Source organism: Saimiri boliviensis, chromosome 5 (assembly GCF_048565385.1).
Source record: "Saimiri boliviensis isolate mSaiBol1 chromosome 5, mSaiBol1.pri, whole genome shotgun sequence".
NCBI classification, from domain to species: domain Eukaryota; kingdom Metazoa; phylum Chordata; class Mammalia; order Primates; family Cebidae; genus Saimiri; species Saimiri boliviensis.
The window spans coordinates 113,525,942-113,541,095 of NC_133453.1; positions in this window are offsets into that span (position 1 = coordinate 113,525,942).

Here is a 15,154-nt window from a genome sequence, read left to right on the forward strand (position 1 = left end):
TGACCGTATTTCGTTCACCAGGAATCAGTGGGTACAAAGCACTGAGTATATAAAGCACACACCTGTGATATAGACATTATGTTAAACATGTGGCACAAAGGGGGTTTTGTATTTAATATTCACAATAATTATATAAAATACATGTCATTATCTCCAGATTACATAAGAGGAAACTAAGAGCCTGAGGTTACACAGAGAGGAAATATGGACAAGACTCCAGTCAAGAGTTCCACTCGCTGTCTATGCTCTTCTTAACTTGACTCCACAAGTCTCTGTTACACTAGCTTTGTCTTGTTGAGAATTGCTTCTCTGCTCTGAGGCACTTTCCTGAAAAATAAAGCCTGATTAGTATGATGGAGGTGTAGGGTAAAACGTGAAAGACTTTGCACTTAGATGTGTGTGCAAAAGCTCCACCGTACCAGTGCATCCCTCAAAACTGCTCCTCCGGCTGGGCGCGGTGGCTCAAGCCTGTAATCCCAGCACTTTGGGAGGCCGAGGCAGGTGGATCACGAGGTCAAGAGATCGAGACCATCCTGGTCAACATGGTGAAACCCCATCTCTACTAAAAATACAAAAAATCAGCTGGGCATGGTGGCGCGTGCCTGTAGTCCCAGCTACTCAGGAGGCTGAGGCAGGAGAATTGCCTGAACCCAGGAGGCGAAGGTTGCGGTGAGCTGAGATCGTGCCATTGCACTCCAGCCTGGGTAACACGAGTGAAACTCTGTCTCAAAAAAAAAAAAAAAAAAAGAAAAGAAAAAAAAAAAAGAAAAAAAGAAAAAAACTGCTCCTCCATCCTTTGAATTTCCTCAAAACATTTTGAGTTGCTAGTGTTCATTCAGAAAATTAATCGAAAGAAACAAACAATAAACTTTGTTTTCCAGGTGCGTAACTGTCATCAATAATGTTCTGGAAGAGCATTTGTAAATATCACCAACGGTGGAAGACCAGTATGGAAGAAAGAACCTCCAGAAAGCATCAGATGGGTGCAGCCATTGCTCTGAGTCTTCTAGAACTAGCAGTTAATAGACGTTTGCAAGGTGGTGATAAAGTCATCCAGGAGACATTGAAGAAGGTTGACACAGATAATATTTCCTCAAGAGGATGAGCCGAAACTCTGTGATCTAGCCAACACAGGTGCCTGAAAAACAGGTTTAAAAAAATAACTTCAAGTTCCTAATGACTTTGGGGAAATGGCGTAATTACCCATCATACCATTTCTCTCCAAACCCAATGACTTTGAGATTGGATGATGGCATCCATGTGTTCTTATCTTTCAGACAGGAAGAACTAGCATTAAACATGTTTCCTCATTTAAATCTTGTAACATACTTAAAAGATAGACAATATTTATTGAAGGAAAAAAGAAAAACTGAGTCTTGCAGACAGTAAGCAATGCTAAGAGGATCACAGTCAAATGCTAATAGAACTGGGATTCACACCTGTCTTTAAGGACAGAATTGCAGGCACCTGAAAATGACTGTATGTATATATTTGTTTGTATACACGTGTGTGTACATGTATATATAAATGCATATACTTTGAAGAGTGGAATAATTTCAGTGCTTTTCCAATTACCCCACATTTTTATGTTTATGTATATAATGTCACCTCCTTACTACCGTCTTGAAAGGTAACGTTTTAAAATGATATATTAAAACTGTAAAGGTGTGATAGGCTAGAAATCCTATTAGCCAGCCTCTTATTTTATAAAAAAAAAAAAAAAAAAAAAAAAAAAAAAAAAAAAAAAAAAAGGGCTCAAAGCCCCGAGGCAGTGCTGAATTGCGCAGAACTCACAGAAAGCTGCCGGCTGAGCCAGAACTTTCACCAGGGGGTTTCTGTGCCACTCACAGCCTTTATCCTCCTTTTAGTCCTCGGCCTCATCGCTGGCAAAGCATTCAGACACCAAGCACACACCCCAAGGGGAAGAAAAGCTATTTTTCATCCCCGATTGCATTTCCTTTTCTGAAACCGCCACTGATTCTTCTCCTGGAACGCCCAGGTATTCACTCTATTAGCATCCTAACTGGGGAAACAGAAAAGATGATTAGAAACAAAGGAGGAAAAGCTAGGGAAACTCCCACTCCTGCCTGCCGCTTTGAATGCCACTCCGAGGTCCTTCACTTTCGCTGCATATTCCCCTGCTCTGCGTGCCTATTGTGAGCCCTAAAGAATCCAGCAGCCGGCCTCCCACAGAGCGCTGCAGGCGCGCCTGGCGCCCAGAGAGAGGAGGACCGGGCTCCCCAAAAGGAAGCAGCCAAGTGCAAGGGGCGGAGGCTTTTCAGAGGAGCCTCCCACCGCTGACTTCTTCTGTCTTCCGAAGGAAAAGAAGAAGTCAGGGAGGAATTCAGTAACAATTTAGCCAAACACCAAGAGAGCCACGGAAGAAAAGCCGCTTCAAGAAGACGGGATGAGCCGGGCGCGGTGGCTCAAGCCTGTAATCCCAGCACTTTGGGAGGCTGAGGCGGGTGGATCACGAGGTCAAGAGATCGAGACCATCCTGGTCAACATGGTGAAACCCCGTCTCTACTAAAAATACAAAACATTAGCTGGGCGTGGTGGTGCGTGCCTGTAATCCCAGCTACTCAGGAGGCTGAGGCAGGAGAATTGCCTGAGCCCAGGAGGCGGAGGTTGCGGTGAGCCGAGATCGCGCCATTGCACTCCAGCCTGGGTAACAAGAGCGAGGGAGGCCCCCAGCGCGCATCGGGCGCTCTGAGCCACCTGTTACACAGGGCGATCTGCCCTCCGAAAAATGAAGATTCGAGTGTGGGCCACAGGCTCTGTGCCCATTCTCCTCGGACACTTGCTTTGTTCTGCTTTAGGCATTTGTGAAGTGTAGCCTTGTGTTCCTGCCGAAAGCACAATAATATGAATTACAACCAGGGGGTGGGGGATGAGCTGGGTGCTGAGCCCTCGAAAGGGAAGCGCTGTTCAAGCTGCTGGCTGACTTTGGCTGGGGCTGGGGAATCGACCTGCCGCGTCAGGAGAAGTTAGACGGCCTCACAGGCAAGCTGTGTACCTCCCAGTGCCGGAGGCCAGGACCTGGGGGCCGAGGACAGAGCTTGGACAGAAAGGACGCAGCCTGGGTTTCCCTTGGCCACTGGGAGCACAAACATCCTTGGCCAAGTTACTGCTTCCCTTTAACGCTCAGCTTCCTCCTGTGTTAATATTTATTTGGTCTAAGGCACTGTTTTCGATATGAAACCCATCTCCAAAGGAAATTTTACAAGGGAGCCCTATTTGTAGAAAATACAAACTACTCTAACTAAAGCAGCTGGAAGATGAGTAGGGTGCTAGACAGAGGAATTATAATATTTCATTTTGGATTATACCTAACATTTGGAAACCAATCGTTTCAAGTCTAACTCTTCATTTCTTACTTTGGCTGAAGCTGCTAACAAGAAACAAGACGTTTTCTGACCACCTAGTGGAAATACTCTGCCCCTACTCTCTGTGCACTTACACTGACATATTTTTCCTTCTACTATTTATCGCCATCTGATGCTATATTATGAATTTATTTGCTTATGTGCTTATTGCCTATTTTTCTCAGTAGGTGCACACTCCACCAGGGACAGGATTCTGTTCGTTTTATTCCCTACTATATTTCTAACACTCCAAATAACGCCTGGCACACAATAAATACTTGTTGAATATATGTCTGGATTTCCCAGAATTTAATTGGAATTCTGCTTTTCCTCCTAACTTGTAATGTCTGGGCCACCTCAAATCTGAGCAGTGAGATCAGTGTTCCCTTGCCTCTGTCAATAATTATTTTCTCTGAGGAAAATAAAAAGTGAGATGTTTAATTTCTAAGAAGTTTAATTTCTGCATATTTTGCTCTACCAAAAATAATCATCTTCTTCATAAAAATCTCAAAGGCACAATGAGGACCTCAGCATGCATTCCAGGAAAAAAGGCTGACAAGGGTAGAGGAGCAGCGGCTGGTGCCATGCAGTCTACCCATGAGCTCCGTGTGTGCACGGACAGGAAGCTCCAGAAAAACCTCTCATGAACTAGAGCTCTGTAATCAGCAGCGGAGACCAGGGAGCCTCAGACTTCAGCCCCCTAAAACCTGATTGCATCCCAGGAAAAGTCAGAAAATTTGAACAAGTGTGAATTGCTGGGTTATTAACACAATTCTTCACCGTGGTTTGGGTGCCCTTAGAAGATTTTCAGCCCCTCTTAGGGATGATGCGAGCCTTTCCCTCTGGAGAGGAATTGCACAGTGAAAGGAGGTCAGGCTTGAGCTATAGAGCTGTGTTAAAACCCAGTGCAATTCTACTACTCACTAATTCTGGGAACTTCAAATTTCTATGTCTTAACCTCTAAAATAAGGTTAGACATAGCTCTCTAATGGGAGTTTGTAATAATCGGATTTACTGTTTATAAAACACCCAGCATAGTGCAGCACACAGAGCATTGTTATTTTCCACCCCTATGACTATAGTTGATGCAATATTAAAAGATAAGATGCATATATTGACTTCAGTCAACATAAAGTGACATTCTGTGTGACCAATTGCAGCATAAAGCAAGGATGAAACGTAAACCCTCTGAAAATCCAATCTTTATTAACATAACAAAGATAAATGGCACTGCCCACAATATACAAAATAAGGGAAAAATATTTAATCTCTCTGTTTCTTTCCTTCTTTTACTTTATTTTTCGAATTGATGGAAAAAGTTCATTCCACTTTTTAAAAAATAATTCAATACACAGATACTTATGAAGTTTCGATCTATGACTATGACTTTAACACATTCCAAATTCTTTTCAAATATATTTTAAATATAAAAAATATACTCAAGTAAAATGTTTTCACTTATAATTTAGTTTCAAGATGGCCACCCGAATCACAAGATATAATTCATAGTCCTTCCATAGTATTTGGCAATATGCTTTAGAAGGTGATATGCTTAATGTTTAAAATCTTGGGCTCTGGTGAAGAAAATTCCCAGAACTGTCATTTGCAAGCTGAGTGAATTTGGCCCAACTGTATAATAGTTCTAATAGCCTCTATCTCTTGGGGATACTATAAAGATGAGATTAAATATGCAGATAAAACATTTTTCGTAGTGCTTGACACAAAATGGGCCTTCAAAGAATGTTTATTGTTATAATTATTTTATTATTATCTTGTTTTTATCATTAAAAGTTATAAAGTAGACGTTAAAAAATGTCAACTTTAAAACACCTCGCAGAAAGCAAGAATTTTTTTTTTTGTATTAAAGGTAAATAATGTGAACTTTTCACTCATACCAGTTGAGTAAAATACTGTTAGTTCCAAACACTATCACATTCCTCAAAACCGATCTTCAAAGATTTAAAGCAAAGTGGAAACATTAAAGAAAACATTAATCAAATATACAATGTTCCCAAACATATGAGTTGCTGTTTTTTAAACAATAATCCTGTACTTCTTTAGTGTACAACTACTTAGATATTTTAATTTCTTAGATCTTGTCACATAACAATCCCTATACTCAAGATTAGTCTACCCAAGATACACATTTCTCAGCAACAAAACTATAAATGATATTTAAGAAATCAGAAGTCTCATGATTAATGATCCAAGGACATACAACAAAATTTGAGTTAAAGGTGAAAAATCTTTTAGTGCTTTATCAATTCTCACTATCAGGACTGTCTCAGGATCACAGAAGTTTGGAGGTAGATGCACTCTCACCCACGGGGTGTCTAGCATGGCATTTAGAAAACGTACTGGGGAAGACTATAGACTTGGTTTTAGGATAAGCTTGGCCATTTATGACCTCTTCTTTGCACAAGTCACCAAATGACAGCAAGCTTCACTTGCCCAGCTATGAAATGAAGGTCACCACAGCCGTGCAGGATTACTCAGGAGACTGAATTTTAAAAAGGACTTAAAAGTGCTCAACTCACTCGTGTAATAGAACTTGTTTCTTTTTTGTAAGGTAATACTTGTTCAGAACGTGATTGAATGAGCCTCGAAATGCAATGTTGTCTAGTGTTTTTCCAGAAAAATAATATATTTATTGAAATACTAGACTATGTTGAAAAATATTTAAACAGCAATAAAAAAAATAAAAAAAAAGAAAGTCAAACAAAGCTGAATAGAAGATAATAATATTAATACTAAATATCACAGGCATTCTACGTATGAATATAAAAAACTTCCCATTTATCTTACAAGATCTTGATCCTTTCAGCTGGTTTGGTTGTTTGGTTGGGGGTGATAGCAATGTTGTTTATTTGTTTTATTGTTATATTTTATTTGCTATAAAATGTTTACGTATCTGAAGCAATCAGATTTAAGATTTCTCTTATTTTGTCTTGCATTTCAGGCTCTGTTGAAGAACCCTTAACACAAGTTTTAACACCTATTATGTACTTACAAAAATTAAAAAATAGTAAAAAATAAAATGAAATGGGGCTAATATTATAATGTTATAACCTACCTAGATAGATCCCGGGGTCATAGTAAGTCCTGATAAAAATGTATTTTTTGTTAAAAAAAAAAAAGTTATAACACCAGAAAATATGGTCACAGTTGCAAAAGTGGATTCCTAGATGCACTGGTGGCCATGAGCTTGAAGCCACACAATTCTGGGATGCCTGCTCTTTGACTTTTTCCTCTGTCCTATAGACATCATCCTTCCAAAACCAAGACAGAGAATCTTAGCCACAATCCTTGACTCTGAATTGAAAAATCATTTATTCTGCTGCTTTTTCAAGTTGCCAAAGGCCATTTTCACATTTGGAAGAGGGATTATCCATCCGTAGAAATTTTCTAAATCCCTTCAACCTTTTCTACATTTTTCCCTCATAAATGATTTGGCTTTCCCTCTTGCTAATTCTCAGAGATCACTCAAAGTTAACCTTTTTGATAGCATTTTTCTCAACATGGAAGCCTTCCCTCCATCTGCAGGCAAAATGCTTCTCTATAATGCACAGCTGGCACTAGTCAATCTCTTTCCCCAGGCCCCAAGTGTGCCTCGCCCTACCCTCTGACTCAGTGAAGGCAAATACAATATTCAATCGCTGTTTTATTAGAGCCTAGGTTTGTCACTGAAAAGCATTCCTTATGGGTTACGGTAGAACAAACCAGGGTGGCAAAGGTAATGCCAACTGTTTAGCCGGGGCGCTCTGAGATCCAAAGCAAAGGTGACCTTCGCCTTCTGTCATCTGCTAAGGCTCTGATCCATAATTGCCCTGGTGGATTTGGGATCGAGAAGTTGTAGTAGTCCAACAGGTTCATCTTGTCTGCTGCCCAGAAAGTCAAATGTACTGAGAAGAACAGGTATTGCAGCAAAGAAATGAGTTTACTATCACAGGGCAGCTGCGTAAGGAGAACAGGGAGAAATTTCTTTAACTCCCTGTCCACGAGAATTTGAAGGTGAGGATTTTTTAAGGGTACTTTGGTAGGAAGGGTGCTGGGAAACTGAAACAACTGATGAAATTACAGGGGAGTCTAAAACAGTCTTCATGCAGCTGAGTCAGTTTTTGGGAGGGAGTCTTAGAAGCTGGTGGCAGCCCTTGTTCTGCTGAAATGCTAAATCTGAAAAAAAGTCTCAATGACCAGTTTAGGTTTTACCATGGTGATGCCGTCTATAGGGGTAGGTGGGAAGTGACATACCCCACCCACCCAATCCCAACTAGGTGACTTTGGGGCAGTAAACAGCTTACAGGAAAACAAGCTAAGCCATGGCTGGTTATGTTTTAACAACGGCTATTCTTTAGTAAAGTACACCCTGTACCATAATTCTAACATGGCCCTGTGAATCTGGTTTCAATCTTCCATCAAGGAGGAGTGGCAATTTCCCTTGCCTTAAAGTTTAAATAAAACTAAATTTCTCTCATAGTTATCTTGGCCTCCATGCTAGAATAAGAAAAAAAAAAAAGTCTGTAAGGTTAGAAGCAAGATGGAGTTATTTATATTAGATTTCTCACATTATTTATAATTCTGTAAAGACAGTTTTAGAGACATATTACCAAAAAGAAGCAATACTTTTTAGAGACTGCACTATAAACCCAAATGTAGAGAAGAACACAAAAACAACACACACACAAGTATACCACACACACGCAAATATATGTATATACACTAAATTTACCTGATTCTACAAGGGCATCATCTTGCTAATAATCTTAATTTGCATGACTAATAAAACACTTAAACTCTCAATTCCAGGTTGATTTCTTATGCATGAGCATTACTAAAAAAAGCTCCCTAATGTGATCTTTTCATTTTTCTTTTTTTCTTTTTTTTTTTTTTTTTTTTTTTTTGTGATCGTAGGCTGGAGTATCATGGCGTGATCTTGGCTCCCTGCAACCTCCGCCTCCCAGGTTCAAGCGATTCTCTTTCCTCAGTCTCCCAAGTAGCTGGAACTACAGGTATGTGCTACCACACCCAGCTAATTTTTGTACTTTTAGTAGAGACAGGGTTTCACCATGTTGGCCGGATGGTCTCGATCTCCTGACATCATGATCCACCCTGCGTGGTATCCCAAAGTGATGGGAACACAGGTGTGAGCCAGCGTGCACAGCCGACCCTTTCAAGACAAAGAGAACACTTATTTCAAAGAAAAATGTCCTCTGTGATTCCGAGCCAACTGCCAAGTGGCAAAACTTTAACAAATTTCTAATGTAGTGCCACTGAACACGTCATTCATTTCATCTTTTCTCAAAACTAGTAATGAAAAAACATTTTGCAATCCTGCAACTCTTGCCGATACTAGGTAAAGTTGAAAATCATTTAGTAATGTGTATCAAGTATTTACTGAGAGTCATATGGTACTGTTTTCTAATCCGGAGAGAGAGAAAAAGTATTTATATGGCATAGGTTCCAGCTTTGAGGGGCTCATAGTTCACAAGAGCAAATAAGAGAGGCACATAGACAGTGGCAATTCAAAGTGGAAAGCAATTGCTACAGCAGAGATTAAAGCTGTGAATATTCAGAGAAAAAATAAATTACCTTGCTCGAAAAATCAGAAAATCTTCAAGAATAGAAGGATTTGGATTATACTTTGAAGGATTAAATAAATTTACAGATATCTTGATGGAAAAGGCTAAAGAATATTTGAGGCAGAAAATCTAACAAGATCTAAGTTAGGAATGCTGAAAAACATGCTAAGTGAACAGTGTTTACAAAACTAGCTTGTCAGTTACTGGTAAAAAAAACTTTTTAAAAGAAATATATCCAAAGGATTATAAATCGTTCTATAATAAAGACACATGCACATGTATGTTAATTGCGGCACTGTTTACAACAGCAAAGACCTGGAACCAACCCAAATGTCCATCGATTGTAGACTGGACAGGAAAAACGTGTCCATGTAATGTGTCCATATGCACCATGGAATACTATGCAGCCATAAAAATCCATGAGTTTGTGTCCTTTGTAGGCACATGGATGAACCTGGAAACCATCACTCTCAGTAAACTGACACAAGAACAGAAAATCCAACACCGCATGTTCTCACTCACAGGCAGGTGGTGAACAATGAGAACACATGGACACAGGGAGGGGAGCATCACACACTGGGGTCTGTTGGAGGAAATAGGAGAGGGACAGCAGGCAGCAGGGAGGTTAAGAGGGTTAACACGGGGAGAAATGCCAGATATAGGTGATGGGGGGATGGAGGCAGTAAACCACATTGCCATGTATGTACCTATGCAACAGTCCTGGCATGTTCTGCACATGTTCCACAGAACCTAAAGTGCAATAAAATATATATGTATGTATAATTATATATATAAATATATATATACACTTTTATATGTGTATGTATGTATATGTGTGTCTATATACATCCATATGTATACATGTGTGTATATATGTATGTATATGTGTGTATATGCGCGCACACATATATGTGTATATGTGTCTTGTATGTAAATATGTATATACACATATATGCGTATATGTGTGTATGTACACATATATACATACATATACACACATATGTATGTATATATGTGTATATGTATACGTATATATGTATATATGTATATGCATATATGTGTATATGTATATATACACACATATATATTTAAATATACACATATCTATACATATACATATATATGCATATATGTATGTGTATATATATATATTTATGTGTGTGTGTGTGTGTATATATATATATATATATATATATATATAAAAAACACTGGGCATGTTCAGAAAACACTGTTGATCTGGTTTGGCTAGAATTTAAGGTGCAGGGTTGACAAGCAGAATACAGTAAAATATTAATCCCTATCTTGACTGGAAGTGATAAGGTTCAATGGCATAATATGTGTTAAAATGCATGTATAATGGCATAACGGATGTGAGGGTTAAAGGACATAAAATGTAACCTAATGTATGTATAATGAGACAATGTATGTATGAGCACTTACAAAAAAAAAGAAATATCTTTTTAAAACACATAACATTCAATGTCTGTTTTCATTTCTTTGTTTTGCTATAAAGGAATACCTGAGATTGGGTAATTTATGGAAGGTTTATTTGGCTCACAATTCTGCTGGCTGGAAGACTGGGTGTCGGTGAAAACCTCAGGCTTCCACTCACGTTGGAAGGTGAAGGGAACCTGTGTGTGACCAGGAGATGCCAGGCTCTTTTTGACAATCAGCTCTCATGGGAACTAATAGAGTGAGAACTCACTCATTACTGTGAGGATGGCACCAACTCCTTCGTAAGGGACCCACCCCTGTGACCTTAAGATCTCCCAGTAGGCCCCACCTCCAACATTGGGGATCACATTTCAACATGAGGCTTGGAGAGACAAACATCTAAACCATGGCAATGTCCTATATGATTACTCAAAAGTCATTTGGTTGCCTTGTATAGAAATAATTTTATTTTAACCTCACCAGCACCTAGTAAAGAAAAGCAAGTATTGGCCAGGAGCAGTGGCTCAAGCCTCTAATCCCAGCATTTTGGGAGGCCCAGGAGGGAGGATCCCTTGAGTCCAGGAGTTTAATACCAACCTGGGTGACATACAATTAACCAGGCCTGATGACACGTGCCAGTAGACCCAGCTACTCAGGAGGCTGAGGCAGGAGGATTGCTTGGGCCCAGGAGGTAAAGGTTGCAGTGAGCCGAGATCACACCACTGCACAATAACTTAAGTGACCAAGCAAAATCCTATCAAAAAAACAAACAAACAAACAAACAAAAAAAACAGCAGATATGAATATAGTAGAGTGCCTGATATTTAGTGAAACTCTAAAAAGATAGCAACTATAAAATTATTAGCAGTAGCCAACCACAGAAATGGGGAATTAAAATTTCTTCTTCAGGCTGAACTCTTCCTATAACCGCATGTTATTTCTAACCAAATAAATATATATTTGAATCCAGTGTTAAATTCTATTAATACAATTGATATACTTCTTCAAGTAATACATCCTAGGAATGCATTACATACTGGAAATGTAGTTAAAATTAGGATTTTAAGTGGACTTTTTTAACAAAGCCTCCAACTCCATCTAGATGAAGAAATAGTCAGATAAATAACGGCAGAATGAAATCAAGAGTTAAAACAAGGATGCTTTCAGAAAGGTCTGGGGACAGGCCGCATGGTGGTGGGCTCTGACTGCCCACATGTGCCATTTGTCATAAATGACTTGCTGTAGGTTGCTGTTTCACCTGCTGGGACCAGGAAAATTGCCGGATGACTTCCCTTTTAGTGTTGACTTTCTCAAGTTTTAATCATCACACTTTATTGGCTTCTGAGTTTGTACACAGAATTTGTGATTAGGGAATACATTACTGTTTTTATTAGATGTATGGTAAACCATGCTTGCAATCAATCACCATTTTGTGAATAATATTTACCAATTTTCATTTTGTAGGCAATGGGATCAGCTTCAAAGGGCTACAAAACAATCAAAATAACATCAATTATAGTACAGAATGGAAATGAGACTGTACATAGGTATGCATATGACACTATATATACATATGAAACTGAACCAAAAAAAAAAAGAGCAGGATACTGGTGCTAGGTGAATTCTTCCAGGCTTGAATTATCAATGATTCACAGAAGTATGCAATTGTTCCTTGGATTTCCCCGAACAAAGATTAAATTAGTAAGTATTGTAAATAACACCTCATAGAGCAAAACCAGGCTGAACAAATAGCTACATTTGGAAACAGAGACAGGAGATGATGAAATGAAATGCAGCATGGAAAAATACTCGGCAACACAGCCGAGAAGTCCATAAAACAGCAAATCAGCAATGTTTAGAATGCATTAAGGGAAATGAAGGGAAATCATGAGACTGTTTGTGTATATTGGCCTAAAGAATAGAACGGTTGAGTTCCTCTAGGCTTGCCCCTGTAGAGTTTAGAGTCATGCAATGTAAAATGCACAGAACCAGGATTAAAGAGACAGTCACTGGCTTAAGACACACTCCAACGGCAGTCTCCTAGTATCAGGAGTGGACACACTTACCTTTTGAGTTTCTCGGGGAATGTGATTTATGTAAGAACACTTTGTAATTTGCAAATTGTGTTCTGAATTTTAGTCATTAAAATTATCATGTTATTTTATAGCAAAAGGTACGTGATACTGTGTTACCATTATACAATAGAATTCTCATTTTTCAGATAAAGAAATTAAAGTTCAATGAGGTTAGAGATATAAAGCAAATAATAACAATTACAGTTAATGACTGCATAATGAATGTCAGGCACTGTGTTCCTCTGTTCTTTATTTAATCTTTACAATGATTCTACAAGGTGGATTATTTTATCTCTAACCCACAAGTTAAGGAAGCAAGACTTGAAAAAGTAAAGCAAGTTTTCCTCAAATGAAGCAGCTCATAAAGGATGAAGATGGGATTTAAGTGCAGGTGCAGCTGTTCTAAGACTTATACTATTATTCTCTATGTTTTAATGTAGCAACATCATAATGAAGTGTTCTATGACATGAAGGGGCCTATAGGAGTCTCAAAAGGGTATTTTAGAGAGGGGTGGGGATATAGAGCAGAGAGGGTTTGCTGTGCTCCATTACATGATGTTTAAAAAGAGTCTCACTAACTAAGCTTGAGTCCCAGGCCAGAGCTTGGGAAGAGCTCTAAGCATGAGTCCCAGGCCAGAGCTTGGGAATAACAGTCAGTCCTGGAGAGCAAATGGAGGCCAAGAGCTGGACAACAAAATAAAACCAAAGTCCTTAGAACACCAGAGGTCAAAAGCAGGAACACCAACTTCAGTCATCAAGTACAAAGAATAACTGTAGAGGGAACACATCCTGTTAAAAATCAGGACAATGAAATACTGTAGTGAAAATGCCAAACAATCTAGTGGATGTGTAGACAACATGGGTGAAGAAACGGCAAACTTCAGCAGAGACAGAAACAAAAAGGACAGATAAAAATATTAGAAGGGAAAAATGTTGTAAATGAAGAATTTATTCGTTGGTCTTAACAATGGACGATACAAAGCAGAGGAAAGTTCAATGAACTTGAGAATACAGCCATAAAAACTGTTGAAAATGAAACACAAAGAAAAAAAAAGAATGAAATAAACAGAACATCAGATAGCTGAGATAAAACATGAAATGTCTAACAGAAGTGTAATTAGAATTTCAGAGGCTGGGAGGGAGAGAATGAGGCAAAGGAAACACTTAGAGAGACAGTAATCAGGAACTTTCTGACCTAGACATGTGCAAAATAATGGATGAGGAAGCTCCAATCTTTTGTCTCCCAACAGAAACATTGGAAACAAGCAGAAATTGTCAGAACCAACTTTGTCAGAATTCAGGAATGCAGTAAAACATTTATAATAATAATAATGATAATAATAATAATAAAACATAGAATCAAGAACATGGTGCTTTAAAATGCTAGGAAAGCTTTTACTCCCCCTTCCTCCTGACCTGCCACCCTACTCTCTTTAAATAGCCTTGGTCTTGAAGTGGTTGCAATCTGCATTCCCAGCATGGGACCCTTTCCCATGGGTCTGGAGTGAAAAGAGTAAGATCTTGTTATTAAATAATTATGCTTATCATTTCTGCCCTGTCTAGGGCTACCTGAAGTTACAGACACGAGTTCTTCACCACTGTTTTGCCAAATTGGGAACTCAGGCTGGAAAGGTAGCTAGTATTTTCAGGAACACCACAAGCCAATGTAAGGATCCTTAGATGCTTGTGGCAAAAGCTAACAGTCAAAGCATACAGCAGACTGCCTAAAGTCAAAACTAAAAGCTAGGGAGAGTTTCTTTAGAAAAAATAAGATATGAAAGAGGATCCAAGTATTCTGAGAAATTCAGAAAGCTACATGTGTACCCAAAAGATAAATGCTCAGGAAAAGCCTCAGAAGACCTTAGATTTTCATCTTGGGCTGTTGTCCGGCCAGTGCAAACCAGGCTGAGTGTTGAGAAGGGTCCCAGCACAGAACTAATCTGCAAAGACCAGGAGAAGTGGCTCTTCTCCCCTACCCTGGCTCGCCTTGCTCTCACTCTCACTCTGGCTTTCATTTTGTTTTGTTTTTATTTGTTTTGTTGCCTGTAGTTTTTTTTATTTTTATTTTATTTTTAATCAATGAGATCAAAAGTTGGTTTTTTGAAAGGAACAAGAAAATTGACAAATCTTTAGCTGGACTTACAAAAAGATAAAAAGAGAGGAGACACAACTAAAATCAGAAATAAAAGTGGACGCATTATTTCCCACCTTACTGGAAGAAAAAGGATTATAACAAAATACTATGTCAACAAATTAGACAGCCAGATGAAGTAGGAAAATTCCTAGAAACACATAATAACTAAACTGACTAAATATGTGAATAACTAAACTGATTCAAGTAGAAACTCTCAACAAATTTATAACAAGCAAAGGCATTGGATTAGAAACATAAAACCTCCCAGCTAACGAAAGTCCAGGACCAGATGGCTTCACCGTTGAATTCATTATTTAACGTGATAGCACAAAAAACCTAGCCAGCTTTGACTGATGGAACAGAGATGAGAAGAACTGAAGAAGGATCTGTTAGACTTCTGAGATCTACGGTAACAAAAAGGCAAATAGAGCTAATGGCTGGTGAACATATGTGATCCTTCGAAAAAAGGGAAGAATAACTCCAAGTCTGCCTCAGAGACCAAAGAGGCTGATGGGGCCCCTAGAGGGACAGACAATGAAGCTGAATTGGGCTTCCGTAGACCCAGAG